This window comes from Aotus nancymaae, unplaced genomic scaffold (assembly GCF_030222135.1).
Source record: "Aotus nancymaae isolate 86718 unplaced genomic scaffold, 86718_ANA_hifiasm-v0.15.2.pri h1tg000040l, whole genome shotgun sequence".
In the NCBI taxonomy this organism is placed as follows: domain Eukaryota; kingdom Metazoa; phylum Chordata; class Mammalia; order Primates; family Aotidae; genus Aotus; species Aotus nancymaae.
Window position 1 is genome coordinate 84715011 of NW_026988454.1, and position 15990 is coordinate 84731000.

The window sequence follows — 15990 nt, forward strand, 5'->3', positions numbered from 1 at the left end:
CTGCTACAGATGTGGGCTTATTGTTTGTGAACAATCACCAACATTGTAGGTGGCAATTCTAACAGTTCAGATAGAGAGGCAGTTCCCAAGACCAGAGGCATGGCATGCCAATGGCAGTTGTCTCCTGGCTGGGAGAGGACGGGGGTTTGTGCCATCTCCAAATGTAGCCCTAACTCTGTCTTCGACATAGAGATTCATCAGATTGATTTGAGCTATCCAAAACACTTGATTAAAAATTCAGTTGAATCCAATAAATATTTACTGGGCACTGTATTTGGCATTCTGGATAAATAAAATGTGATGGTATGTCTGGCCTTAGCTTTGTGAATTGTAGTGGAGGCAAAGCAAAGTTAAAGCCTATTTATGGTCCCAGAATGACAGCCTTTCCTCAGGATTCATGATAGTAAACATGATAACAGTAACTAGGAATGAAAATCACGTATTGTGAAATTACTATGTGCTAGATATGATGCTTGACTCTCTATGCATATTATTTCCTTCAATCCCCCCAAGCGTTCTACATATTACTATTTATGTATTAAAATGGAAGAAACTGACGCTCATAGAGATTAATCTTGCAAACATATCCTGACCACTTAGTGTAGCTGAAACCTGACCACATGTCTGCACTCTTTCCTTTTTTATTCTGGACATTTCCAGTCTCTAAACAAGCAATTCTGCTACTGGCATTTTGATAAAGAGCGCTATCTGGAGTGAGGATTGTCTAGCTTGATTTTTACTGAAGGACAAAGAATTAGGCACAAGCAAAACCTATGGGAAAGAGATAGTCATGAGGCAATTGACATCATTATATTATGCTAGTAACCACCACATCAACAGGCACATTTTATAAAGCAAACATCTAGCTGTCTACCATTTTAAGCAATTTTTTTTTTTATGAATTGAGTTTTTCAAAAATCCCACAACAGTCCTATGAGGTGGATAGTGTTATTATCTACATATTAGAGTTGAAGAAACTGAGGCACAGAGATGCTAAATTGCCCAGTCACCCAACTAATGTGGTGACAGATCTAGTGACTATGATTATTTTGAATTAATTTCAGTTTAATGTTGGTTTCAAGACAAATGGTTAAGTAAATTACAGCATTAGCTTTAAAAAAATTAAACTGCCTCTGGAATGTTGTTTTGCCATGACAGGAAGAAGGAAGACAAAAAAAAAAAAATCATACATCACTCCTAAATTCTTCTGCTTGGATGCAATTTACATCATGTTTACTTACTTAACATTGGCCAAAGCAAGTCATATGGTCATGCCCATCTTCAAGGGGGTGGGGAGTGCTAACCTACCATGTACCCTGAAGAGTATCCGGAAATAGTGAAAACGCTATTAATAAGTCCCACAGTGGCGAGATTTGAAGAGTGTTCCAGACACAGTCAACAGCTGAGGCTTGATAAAGTTCCATGTGCCTGGGAAACTATAAATATTTTGGTAATATTAAATAGTGAGGCAGGGAGTATCAGGCGTCTTTGGCAGCAGGAGACTAAAGCCAGTTTATAAAGGCCCTTGTACCCACTCTTACAAACTTGGACTTTATTCTATAAGCTATAGGGAAGCTTTGAGGACTGTAAGAAGGGGAATAACCATCAGATTTGGCTTTACCCCAGGGGGCTTTTGTGCAATGAATGAGTTTGGAGAAGTCAAGAATACAAACAAGAAACTCAATTAGAACATAATTAAACTTATGAAACTAAAACTACATGGGAGATAGTAGAAGCAGAGCAGAGAGGATTAATTTAATAAACATTTAGGAGCTACAATGGACAGAATATGTTATTGAACATGGAGAGGGAGAACAAAGAGAAAACTAGCAAAGCTCTTAGATTTAAGGCTTGGTAGATATTTATTTATTAAAATGATGTAGGGAATATGGGAAGGGCAGGATGGAGGGTATGGATCTCATATGATTAGAAGTGTCCAACAGATATTTATTTGTACATGTGAGTTGAAATCTGGAGGGGAAGTAGTTAAAGTCCTGAAAGTGGATGACAGTCCAAAGAGAACCTTCACCATGAAAAAAGCAGTGGCCGAAGAATGGAACTCAGAAACTGAACATTTAAGATAGAGAAAAACCAGGAGTAGCTCATGAAAGAGATAGAGAAGGACTGGACAGAGATAAATATAGAAAGTTGAGAAACAGACCTCAACAAAAATAAATACATCAATCAGCTCAAGAACAATAAATAAGATCTCAAAATGTCCTTTGGACTTGAGAATAATTGAGTTAGTGAATGCACTTTGATAGAAACTGTCAATTAATTGGTTGGAACAGAAAGTAAATTTCTGTGAGCTAAGGAGTGATTGGGTAGTTCCAGAATGAAGATAGTGAATATAGGTTATTTTGTCAAAAAGTTTAAAAAGAGCCGGGCGCGGTGGCTCACATCTGTAATCCCAGCACTTTGGAAGGCCGAGGCGGGCAGATTACAAGGTCAAAAGATCAAGACTGTCCTGACCAACATGGTGAAACCCCATCTCTACTAAAAAACAATACAAAAATTAGCTGGGCGTAGTGGCATGCGCCTGTAGTCCCAGCTACTTGGGAGGCTGAGGCAGGAGAATTGCTTGAACCCGGGAGGTGGAGGTTGCAGTGAGCCGAGATCGCGCCTCTGCACTCCAGCCTGGCGCCTGGCGACAGAATTAGACTGTCTCAAAAAAAAAAAAAAAAAAAAAAAAATGTTAAAAAAGAAGCAGCAGCAAAATAGTATATTAATGCGGATATAAGGTCTAGAGAGTTCATAAAATTACAGATTCTTGGGCATGTTTACAAGCTATGGAGAAAGAAATGACAATGCTGGGAATATGAGAAATGGAAGATATAAAATAAATAAATTGCATTTTTATTTCCTGAGTAGTCAACAATTATAGTTTTGACTACTATGCATTTACTATAGGAGACTAATATTTCAAGAAAAATCGATATATTATGAAACAACAAAATCCTTATATAAAGGGTTGAATTATTCAGGGAACGGAGCAGGAGCTTCTGAGACTGAGGGTTTTAATCCTGGCCAGGCGATTGGTTTACTGTATAATGTAGGGCAAATTATTTTGATCTTCATTGGCCAGGAGGCAAGCAAAGTTGACTTCACTAAGTTCAACTTACCTCTCTAATTTTTCATATATGTAATGTAAGGGTGATCTAGTCCCTGAATAACTAGGATAGATAATTAGCTGGGATGCTTGTAACAAAAATATTTTGCAAATAAAAAATGCTGCATAAACGTTTTTCAAAAATATGTCATTTTCAAAAAAATTTCAAACTGCTTCATGGTGTACCATATTTAGTGCCTAAAAGCCTAGTATTAAAAAAATTAATAATGGTAGAATTTCAAAGAGTGAGGAAGCATAGGTGTTACTTATAAAAGAGTCAGATAGAGAAACCACAATAAGAATTCCTTTGAATTTATTCCAAACACCCCAGGTTAGCAGATACTAGCAGCTCTGCGAAGACTTTCAAATAACACCTTTGTAGCCATCTGGTTCAGACTTGCTTTCTGATATCTCAATCAGCAACTTGCCTTTGTGAAGTGGGGCAGCTTTTTTGCTTTTGCTCAGTTTGCAACCAGGTAAGCACTTAGGATATTGAGGTCATGATACAAGCTGCAATGTAGAAGAAAATTATTTTTGCCGTTCTTCCCTGTTCTAGTTCACTTTCTAATTTAACAGCTATTGAGCATTAGTTATCTCTGCATGGCTGCTAGCTGGCAAGATTCCTCTCAAAGCTGTGGTGATATAGCCCCTCATCTTCTTTCTACTATAGCCTAATCTGAAACAAGAATTTCAAAATTATAGTTCTTATTTCATAGTAAATGCATTTCAACTGACTATTGGTGGTGACATTGAGTACCTGGTTGAAGAAAATGATGAGGTAAAGGTGCAAGCCAATGAAAGAGAATATAGTGTCTGTTGTGGGTGTAGAAAAAGGAAAGACAGCATGACCACTGAGGTATTTACCATCCCCACCATTTAACCACACTTTGGGATGTGGCATCTGTCATTGGAAACACTGGTCCTGTGGCTCAATGATCACCAATTTTTCTGTCTTAGTTCAAGTTCTAAAAAGTTTATTTTCATGCTGTGCCCTGTTTCTGAGTCAATCTTAGTAATTGTTAGTTAGCTGGCTGGGTCTTGAGAAGTGACAAGCATCTATCATATAAAAGGCCATGTGCTAATTATTACAAGAGGAGAACAGATGAAAAAGCTAAAGTATCTGTCCATATGCATGAATTATTTTAATTTACTTTTTCTTTGGTTTATTTGTTGTAACTTTTCAATTTGCTTTCTGTGGTAGGTATCCATGGAGTTGACTAGCTGTATAGCAATTATTTTCAGTTGATTGGCAGAGAGAGAAAAGGGGAATTATAAAAACCACAGGCTTCATCTTTACCAAATATAAAACAATCTCTACATTTGAAACAGTATTCTTATGACATAAAAACTCTAACCGTCTTAAAAATATTTCATGATATGCTTAGATTTATTATATTATTAACATTTGGCCATTAAAACTTTGACACCCATTGCATACGAATAATTTCATCTGATTGAAACAGGGTTTAAGAAAAAGTTCTGCACTACAGCGAACAACGTAACAAGTCAATGTTTAAACTATCTCAGTTGTCCCAAAATGATTTATTTGGTTATGTGTTTGTTTAGTAGTGTATTTTTTAGCTGATTTAAAAAATCTAGACTCTAATCAAGGATCCCACACCTTGCATTAGTTGTACTGTCTTTCTTAAGTTCCAAGCAGTTTCCCACCTATATTTTGCCTTTGATTAACTTGCCATTTTTGAAGAGTTCAGGCTTGTCTTATAGAGTTTCTCTGAATCTGTCTGATTGTGTTCCATGGCTGGATTCAAGATGAATATCTTTGGCAGAAAAACTGCACAGATGCTATTGTGTGCATTCACATCAGGGGCCTCTGTGTGTTTTGTGTGATGTTTGGTTACATGGTTAAGATTGTGTCCACCGAGTTTTTTTTTTTTCATTTTGAAGTTATGCTTTTTCTTTATGATAAGTAATCTGTGGGATGACATTTTGATACTATGTGAGTATCGTGTTCTCCGATACACTTTCATCCAGTAGTAATAGCATGTACTGATGACCTTTGTCTGAACCACATTAGAGATTGAAAAATAGTTATTTCCTAATTTTATTATTCCTTTTACATTTATTTTCTGGCATTCTTGTGTAAATAAAAGACTCCCTCCTCCAGTGTCACTACAGACTCATGGATTTAAAAAAATGCAATGTGTTACAATCCATCATGTTAGTTTTTAAAATTCCCAAATTATCCCAGATTTGGCCTTCCATCCTTGCGATTTGTTCTTTTGATTTGTATTTATCATTCTCTAGGCAATTCCTTAGCTTTGTGATACAGAATATTCAGGGTTCGCCTTGTACACTATCTGTCTGTAATCTAGAATTAGCCATCTCTCCAGGAAACATTGTCTGCTGTCAGTAGTGAGTAGTATTTAGAAACCAAGATCTTGATAGTAGTATGCTCAATGCCTCAAGGTGACATTGTTTCTGGGTTCCTTCAGGGGGCAGAAAATATATACATTTTTGAAATTGTGAGTTCATGCTGATGACTCCATTTCAGATCCAATACCTCTGGGTTTTTACTTACCTTTCCATTCAATATTTATACACTGCTTCTTCCACAGTGTGAACTCTGAATCCTGACCACATTAAAACTATTTTGTCTATCATAATATAAAGCAAATTTGCTCATTTGCTTTATATTATGATAGACAAAATAGTTTTAATAATCAACAAACTTACTAAGTCATGTTGTTCTTTTTATCCTGAGAAAATATGTCACTAAAGGTGTACATTAAGAAAAATGTGTTCAAGAGTTATCTGAATCATTCTTTTTTTTTTTTCTTGTGTGGTTGTTATTATTTTAATATACAGTTGAGTCCACTTGTTTCTGTTTGAGTTAAATTTTAGGGTTTGTTTTCCATCCTTGCTGATACAATTTTATTTTGAAAATGTAAAATATTTATACGTCCTAAACCCCTCAAAACTGTTAACAATTTGTACTCCAAGAAGCCTTATATCCCTCCCAATTTGTGTTACCGCCAATTTTCTCTCCTCTGACCCCAAAGAATGAACCATTTATATTTAATTCTGGTATATCCTTCCTATTTTCTTTTGATAAAATAAACAATTGTATATTTATGTAAGATAGATATATACAAATGGCAGCATACTCTTCAGTGTCTTGCTTTTTTTCTCTCCTTATTCACTCTCAGAAGTCTTCTTCTTCTTTTCTTCTTCTTTTTTTTTTGGATAGCTCTAGTGTAAAGCGTACTCCATTGTGTGGATATAGTAGAACTTTTTCAGTTAGCCTCATGTAGATAGACATAGATAATTTCCAATTTTTTTTATGAAAAATAATGCCACAGTGAGTAACCTTTTTACCTATAATTGTTTTCTTTTTGTACTTATTGCAGTGTATTGCTTGGGAGCAAATTCCTAAAAGTGGGATTTCTAGGTAGAAAGGCATTTTGATAGATATTATCAAAGTGTCCTCCATGAGTATTGTCTGATTTTTTTTTTTATTACTACCGGCAATGTATGAGAAACTCTTTTTCCATAATCTTTTCAATAGAGTGTGTTACCAAAATTCTGAATTGTAGGAATAAATTCTCAAAATATGTTCTCAAGCTAATTCTGATGTGCAGTCAGGTCGAGAACCACTAGCCTAGATATTCAGGGATTCTAAGAGGATGCGAAATGAAAGCCGTGATTATGATAGTGGTAACAAATAACACAGAAATGATGAAAGAGGAAGAAGCAGCTCATTCAATGTTTATTTTTTTCCCAGGCTTGATATTCCCCAGAAGTAAAGATTAACACCACGTGATCCATCCCATATTTACCTTAAAACGGATTATGCCTCTTTGGCATCATTTTACATATCTTACTTATCTGAGATGTCCAGTTTGGGTTGAAGTCTGTTTAGATACCAAGTAGGGACTACTTTCAAGATACCCGACATCTTAGATGATGCATCAGATTAACTCTCACCTAAATATTACTGTCTAACTGAGCTGATAGAAATCAACTACCATATTTTATAGATTCTAAGATACTGTTTTTTAACATCTTTAAATTAGTTTGCATCTTACAACCGACAATGTGCCATAATTGAATTGGCAGCTTTTAAAAATCTCTTCAAGGTACATAAAATAACAGGGCATCTTGCAATCAATGGTGTGTCAGTTTATGAGTTTGGTGTGACATTTTTTCTGTATTAGTTTCCTAAGCCTGTGTAACAAAGTACCACAAAGTGGGTGGCTTAAAACAATGGAAATTTATTATCTCACAGGTCTGGAGTCTAAAAGTTCAAAATCAAGGTGTCAGCAGGTACATACTCTCTCTCTATAGAATCTGTAGGAGAGAATCCTTTTCGTCCTTTTTGCTTCTGGTGGTTCACAGCAATCCTTGGCACTCCTTGGCTTGAAGCTGCAGCACTTTAGTCTCTGCCTCCATCACCACATGGCCTTCTCCCTCAGGTGTCTATCTTCCCCTTCCTTATAAGGACACGAGTTATATTGGATTAAAGGCCCACCCTACTGCCGTACGAAAGCTGATTATATCTGCATGACTCTATTTCCAAATAAGACCCTTCTGAGTGAGATACTGAGAATTAGGACTTCAACATAGCTGTTTGGAGAACCACAATCCAATTCATATATCTTCTTATATCTTTTTATTTTTTGCAATTACTTCTCATTTGTCTGCTTTGACTGCATTTAAATCTTTATTAACAGCATGTATTTTATGTAGATTTTTTTGTATTAGTCCACTCTTGGATTGCTATAAAGAAACACCAGAGACTAGGTAATTTATTTTTATTTTTTTAAAAAAGAGGTTTAATTGGCTGATGGTTTCACAGGCTGAACAGGATGCATGGCAGCATCTGCTTCTGGGGAGCTTTTACTTATGGTAGAAGGCAAAGCCAGAGCAAGTGTCTTAAGTGGTGGGAGCAGGAGGAAGAAAGAGATGGGGGAGGTGCTACACACTTTTAAACAGACAAATCTCAGGATAACTCACTCACTATTACAAGAACATCACCAAGAAGATGGTGCCAAACCATTCATGAAGATTCCATCCCCATAGTCCAATCATTCTCACCAGGACCCAGATACAATATTGGGGATTACAATTCGACAGGAGATTTGGGTGGAGACACAAATCCAAATCATACCAATTCTCCTTCCATTTCTCATTTCTCTCTCTCACTCTTTATCTCTCCTTGTTTTTCTGGAAGGTGCACATTCCTTCCTTTTCACGTTTAAGCAACTTCCAGGGCTACTGTTGATTATGCCTGAAGCTGCTTTGGAGGCCGAAAACCAGCAGTGAGATCAAGATTTGTAAGAATTCAAGTACATAAAGAAAGGCATTTCAGGCAGGCATGGTGGCTCATGCTTGTAATCCCTGCACTTTGGGAGGCCGAGGTGGGAGGATCACCTGAGGTCAGGAGTTCGAGACTAGCCTGGCCAACGTGGTACAATCCCATTTCTACTAAAAATACAAAAATTAGCTGGGTGTGGTGGTGGGCTCCTGTAATCTCAGCTACTCAGGAAGCTGAGGCAGAATTGCTGGAACCCTGGAGGCAGAGGTTGTAGCAGTTAGTCCAACTTGAGCCACTGCACTCCAGCCTGGGTGATAACAGCAAGACTCCATCTCAAAAAAAAAAGAAAAGAAAAAAACAGAAATGCATTTCAGATGATCTAGGAAGTTGGTGTGGGAGAACAAGGTGGGGATCACTTGTTCTACCAGAGAAAAGACTTATTCTAGAGCCGCAGCCATAAAATAATGGTGGTGACAAATAGAAAGATAAATATAACAATATGAAATATAATAGAGGACCTAGAATTACATCCACACTTATAGAGAAACTGAGATATGGTAGAGGCAGCACTTAAGTTTCTAATACTTTCAATATGAGGTTTTTGAAATAAAAGGATAATTAACTGAAAAGGATCAAAGTGGCATTCTAGGCAATTATATGCAGGCTTTCTTTAGTGATCCTGAGTACCCATGTGGTAAGAACGTGGGCAGAGAGTAATGTGATGGTGGTTACTCTTCAATATCTCTGCCCTGAATCCTGTGACTGATGGTGAGCACAGGCCATCCTAGTTCCTAGTCCCTGCATTCTTTTGCATCCATAGTCCAACCTTCAGTGTTCTCCTATTGACTCTCAAGCTGGTCTCTGCCAGGGCAGAGCTGGGCTGCCTCTCTTTGCCCCAGTATCCAATTATTTATTTTAAAAATAGAGTTGACTGTCTTTACTCCTAAAATATTCCCTGTAACAGCTATTAATACTGTTACACTACTTTCTCTCAGTCAGATACTGAGCTCTTAATGTACTCATAGCCCTCTATGGTCAGTTAAAGGTCCCCTTCATGGTCCAGGAAGGGAGCCCCACCCTGCTTGCACAGTCAGTAGCCCACCTGGGCATATCTCTCTTGACTAGCTGATCAGCTGTGGCTGTCCTCTGCATTGCTTTGACTCCTTACTGTGGTCACTGGCTTACCAGGCCCCTCAGTGGACACTTGCTCCCATGCCAGCCTGCTTCACCATCCCTTACCATCTGTGGTGATAAGAAGTCTCCCTCCTTACTGGTTCACAATCCTTGGACAAGTAAGGTAGATTTTGAAATCACTTCATGATTTCAAAAAGGAAGATAGAGTTTCCTAGAAGACTTCAACTAGAAAGGCTCTATCCTAAGAAGAACCAGACTACCTTTTTTTTTTTTTTTGAGACAGAGTTTCGCTCTTGCTACCCAAGCTGGAGTGCAACGGCGCTATCTCGGCTCACTGCAACTTCGGCCTCCTGGGTTCAAGCAGTTCTCCTGCCTCAGCCTCCCGAGTAGCTGGGACTATAGGCATGCGCCACCATGCCCAGCTAATTTTTGTATTTTTAGTAGAGACGGAGTTTCACCATGTTGACCAGGATGGTCTTGATCTCTTGACCTCAGGTGATCCACCTGCCTCAGCCTCCCAAAGTGCTGTGATTACAGGCGTGAGCCACCGCTCCCGGCTCAGACTACCTTTTAATTCTACTTTCTAACTTTCCTTGAAATATCTGGGTGTTATAAATGAGAGCCAAGCAGGTGGAATAAAGCCCTTCAGAAATTTAGAATTAATATTTTTTCACCCGCAATTTTTGTTTGACACATTTTTCCCCAGTTTTTTGTGGTAACTACATATCATAAAATTTACCATCGGAATCACTTTTAAATGTACAGTTCAATGGAATAAAATACATTCATAATGTTGTACAAGCGCCACTGCCATTCATCTCCAGAATTGTTTTTATATTGTAAAACTGAAACTCTATACGTATTACACAATATGGATGACGGATTTGCAAAGAATGCTCTGCAATAGTTGTTTTCGTTTTTGTCTTTGTTGCTGTTTTTTGAAGGTATCATCCCATCAGTCGCTGAAAGTATTTGGAAACTGATTAGAAAGCTATTGGAAAAATACTTAGGATGATATCTAGAAAAACAAAATATCACTTACAGTTTTGTTAACTTAAAATTTTATTTGAATTTAAATTTATCTTCACCACTCACAGATCAAAAGGAGTTTCAATTCAATGTCTAACTTGAATGCAAACTAATTGTTTTCTCAATTGACTCAACTATATGTTTTGTTATATGAAATCTAATTTTTTGAGAGAGTTCCTACCTGGATAAAGAGATAAAAATATTCATTTGTATGTGGAATTAAGTATAGGACTCCCTTTCCATGGTCAGTGGGCATAAAAAGAGAAGTAAGACATTGTCTCTGCTTATGGAGCTCAGTCTAGTGGGTGAGTCCACACATTAAGAAACACTGAGAATAGAATTGCAGGGACAGAACTAACACGAGACCACAAAGGAAGCACAGCTGCCAGAGTGTGAAAAGAGAAGCCCTGGAGAAGGTGCCAACTGGGGCAAGCAAGAGTAGGAGTTGGTCAGTTAAGCCTGGGAAGCTTGTGGAGGGGAGCCTGAGAAGATGTTTCAGGTGGAGAGATGGAGCAAAGACACAGCTAGAAAACAGAATTGTGTAGTGGAGATGCTGGTTAAGTTAAAGTTAAAAGCATGGAAGAGAAAGGGAGGAAACCAGATTGGAAACCAAACAAGACACTGAGGACTTTGTCTTTCTTGTTGAGGGGCCTGAACAAAATTCTCTGAAGCAAGAAACCATACAAAAGTCTATTGAGGCTTTATTATGTGGCATTCCCTTCCCAATCAGGAGAGTGACCATCAACTTCTTAGGGGTAGGACAAATGCAGATTTTTCAAGAGGTCAAGATTAGCTTCCTATGGGGAAGCTGGTTAAAAGACTGTTTTATGTTGCACACCTTAAATACATAAAATGTTGCACACCTTAAATATATAAAAATCTCTATTCGTCAGCTTGAAATAAACTAAATATACAAAGAAGAGCTCAGACAAGCTCTGATCACTACAGAGATTAGGGCAGCCACACTTTAGTCTACTTTTGAACTCTAGTTCCTGATAGTTAAACCTAACCAAATTCCTGAGTTAGTAAACTTTAGTTTGCATTTCTTAATTTCTTCTTACAGCAATTTCTCTAAGGTTAAGTTAGACCTGCATATTTGTGAGCAAGGAAGTTAAATACAAAATATGTCAATTACCAAAAGAAAATCCAACTGTGGGTATGAAATGTATATCTTGGGCAGATGTCCATTCAGAGGGAACATTTTTGACAAATGCAAATACAATTGTTTGAGTAGATGATAAAATATACTTTTATTGCAATTAAGCTAAGGAAAGTGTCAGAAAGAAACCATGACCTGAAGTGTGTTAAATAATTTTGCAGGTACTTCTAAGTGAACATCAATAAAGATAGACATACAGAAATGATTGAAATCAATCTGGTTTTAGTTGAAAATGTAGTTTGGGTTGAATCAATTTAAAAGAATTTTCCTGGTCCTATATGGTTCGAATAATGAAGAAGCTAAAAAGCTTTAAGTTGTCCACAATGGAAAGGTCAATAAGAACTACAAATCCCTGTTGGCAAGCAACAGAAAATTCAACTCTGACTGACTTAGAAACTAAAGGAAATGTATTGACTAATGTGATTGAAAAATATAGAGACAGGGCAGACTTCATGTATAATTTAACTTGGATACTCATGATGTAAGAGCTGTGGAATGGACAAAAAGGAGCTGGTACCATTCCTTCTTGAACTATTTCAAACAATAGAAAAAGAGGGACTCCTCCCTAACTCATTTTATGAGGGCAGCATCATCGTGATACCAAAACCTGGCATACCAAAACCTGGCAGAGACACAACAACAAAAAATTTCAGACCAATATCACTGATGAACATCAAGGCAAAAATCCTCAATAAAATACTGGCAAACTGAATCTAGCAGCACATCAAAAAGCTTATCCACCACGATCAAGTTGGCTTTATCCCTGGATGGAAGGCTGGTTCAACATATGCAAATCAATAAACATAATCCATCACATAAACAGAACCAATGACAGAAACCACATGATTATCTGAATAGATGCAGAAAAGACCTTTGATAAAATTCAACACCCCTTCATACTAAAAACTTACAATAAACTAAGTACTGACGGAACATATCTCAAAATAATAAGAGCTATTTATGAAAAACCCACAGCCAATATCGTACTGAATGGGCAAAAGCTGGAAGCATTCCCTTTGAAAACCAGCACAAGACAAGGATGCCCCCTCTCACCACTACTATTCAGCATAATACTGGAAATTTGCCAGGGCAATCAGGCAAGAGAAAGAAATAAAGGATATTCAAATAGGAAGAGAGGAAGTCAAATTGTCTCTGTTTGCAGATGACCTGACTGTATATTTAGAAAACTCCATCGTCTAAGCCCAAAGTCTCCTTAAGCTGAAAAGCAACTTCAGCAAAGTCTCAGAATACAAAAAGTGTATGTGTCTGTATAAAAAGAGCTGTAGAGGATTTCTTCATTTTGTTGCCCTTTATACACTGGGCTCATTCTTAGTCTGGTATCTGTTATAGTAAATGCTAGAATCTCTCAGGATCACAAGCTCCCTCATTCATTTGGGGAAGGAAGAAAGAACTTCTTGAACAATCATGGATCAAATGTTCTGAACTTCACTCCCATCAGGCTAATGTCAGACACATTCCTGCCCTTGAATCACTGGCTTTTACCAGGGGATAGTCAGGGTGCTGATTGGTTTGGACTAGGGTCTGCACCCATCACCAAAACAATAACTCTGGCAAGGGGAATAGAATTACTTCAATTGGCTCAGATTAATCAGAGTTCAGTAGTACAAAATCCTGTGCACTAATGGGTCTGTGTCACTCAAAAAGGACATTTTATTTTCTAGTTCACAAAGAGGTACCTATGAATTAGTAGCAGCCATGACCTTGGAGTTCAGGGATCATTCTCACTGGTTTTTGTATCTCTTCTATTTGCACTTTCAGATCCAGAATTCACCCTGTTATTTCTCAAGAGTCTGACCTGCATCAACAGCCTCCCTTATTCTGTGATCCCAGTTTTGGAGATCAAGGACAAGTTCATTCTGGGTTGGCTGTGTCCAACTACTTTAGGCCAGCTACATCCCCACTGGAAGCCAGGCTCTTGCCAACAGTTGTCTCCACATTCCTCTTTCCATGCCCATTATTTGTCTCTAGGTTCTGGTAACTACTTCCTCCTTTTGCCCCTTCTGGCCTAGGGTACCACCAATCCCTCCTCCCAGTCATGCTTTCACTAGCCTCAAAGTACTTGTAGCTTCCTCCCTTTACCTTCACCTTAATAAATTATCCCCCTACTATCTCTCTTCAAAGCACCCAATTTGAGTGTGCCATCTGTTTCTTGCCAGGATCCTGTTGACACATCAACCAAGCTGCACAGCTGGAGGAGTACTGTGTTGAACTTTAGGAATGAAGCCACCGGGCCCTCACTGCCCGCATAGTCACCTTGGTCATCTTCTGCTTCCGTGAAAGACTGAGTTCAGTTGGTTCAGGTACATGCATATCCAGACATGTCAGGGAAAACTCCATTTTGTAAGGATCTCAACTTACAATGCCAAAGGTTTGAAAATTTGCAAACACTGGAGAAAAGCACAGTTCTCCATCTTACTCTTACTCTAAACTTGGAGATAACATGCATTTTTTTTAAACTGTGCATGTTAGAATGCTGAAGTGTAGCAGATCATTTCTGATGAGATACCACAAACAATATTTGATGAGGCCAAAAAATCAGAAAGAAGGAAATGAAAGATCTCAGGAATCTCAGGAAGAGCTCATTGAACACTGCCTTTATGTTAGGCCATTTTATGCACAGCTCTGTTAATCAGGATTGGATATACCTCCATGAGGGAGTCTTAAACTGAGGGAAACAGATGCCATAACTAAGAAAAAGAATGCAATAGAAGTTTGTCTTAATGTCTATTCTGCGATGCACAACCTTCCTAAGCCAAAATTTTAACCTTATGAACAATCAGTTCTGTGCTGCCATTAGCAGAGAACCATAAATTAAAGATAAGCAGTGGTTTAGACTTTCCAGGGCCTTGACTCAGGAGTAATTCTGGAATCCCAACCAAATACGTATTTGGTTAAGCAATTTGGCACATTTTTCCATTTTGAGGCATTAAACTATAATTACAAGTCACTTTTATTTTATTCCAAATAAATGTCCCTAAAGTAGATACAACTAGAGAAGGTTTCCTTAAAAAAAAAAAAAAAAAGGAAACAGGAAAACAACAAATAAAACAAAAAAAAAACAAAAGCAAAACAAAACTTAGTCAAGCTAACGAATTGCATGTATGGTGTGTTTTATAATATGATCAATATAAATAATTGAGTGTGTTAGTGCCTCAGGAGGACTCAGAGGACTCAAATACTCCACAGGTTATCTGGAGGAATTTCTCGTTGGAGAAAAAAAATAAAGTTCTTTTGAACAACCCACCTAATCAAGATAGTAATAATTTAACCTCTTCTCAAGTTTTTCCTTAAGAAATCCCTTTGTTATTCTGCTCTAGTGTTTGTTATAGATGGTTCAACAAGACTGGTGTTTTCTTAGTTTGAAAAGTAAGCTGATATGAGAGGTGGGGAGAGGAAGGGCAGAAAGTTATTAACAATCAGCAAGTGAAGAAAAATAGTCTGAAAGTTGTAATGAAAGGAAGAAAGGACAGGAAAGGAAAGGTAGGGCTGGTGGAGAGTGACTGTTCCGCCTGCATACTGCACAGGCCAAGAACAAACCCACAATAAATACTCCAGCTCCTCAGAAAAAAGGTTTCTGTGCTGAATTATGTAGATCTACCTGAAATAAAGATGATGAATTAGAAAACCTCTCTCAGCCCTTCAAGTCTTGTGATTTATTTATTCAGTGCCATTTCTTGTATAACTAATTTTTAAAGGGGGATAAGTAGAAGAATAAAATGTGATTTCTTCTTTCAGAGAGCCCAAAATATAGAAAGGTATTCGTATACTGCTTAGATAAACAAAGTTATCTTCTTTTTCTACATTCTATATAATGTTCCTTAAACTCAAGCTCTCTTCTCCCCATCTCTACCTTACCCCTCTGGATAGCAAGGAAAAAGAAAAATAATGTTAGCCAATGGTTTCTTTGCCTCCTCTGATTTAAACAGTCCATTTTGATATGAGATTTCTCTTTGAGGTAAATATTCCAGGAATTCCAAATTCAAGTCCTTATTATAATGGTTTCTTCCTTTCAATTCTTACTTCTTCCCAAGGTGGTGTCTGTCCTTGTGATCTTCTTGATCCTGGGTGGAGGAGGAGTCACCTGGTCTCCTGTGGTCTTTCACTGGTTTCCACCGTGGGTGGCGGGTTCAATCCTTGGGTGCAACTTGTTCATCTCCAGTGGGCTTTGTGGGGTCATGTTTCTGAGCTGAAGTCAGCAGTAAGGGAACTCATGGTCTACTTCTTTGACACACATTCTTTCAGTCTATATTTGTGGTTCATGAA

General features: G+C 37.8%; 1 long non-coding RNA gene across 1 annotated transcript in view; it reads left to right on the forward strand.

Annotated features, from left to right (window-relative positions):
- Nucleotides 1–15616, forward strand: part of LOC135268306 (uncharacterized) — a 245388-nt gene extending 229772 nt beyond the window's left edge. Inside the window, exon 3 of the long non-coding RNA XR_010336563.1 lies at nucleotides 13486–15616. This is a non-coding gene — a long non-coding RNA (uncharacterized LOC135268306). The remainder of the gene's footprint in view (nucleotides 1–13485) is intronic.
- Nucleotides 15617–15990: the final 374 nt, after the last annotated feature.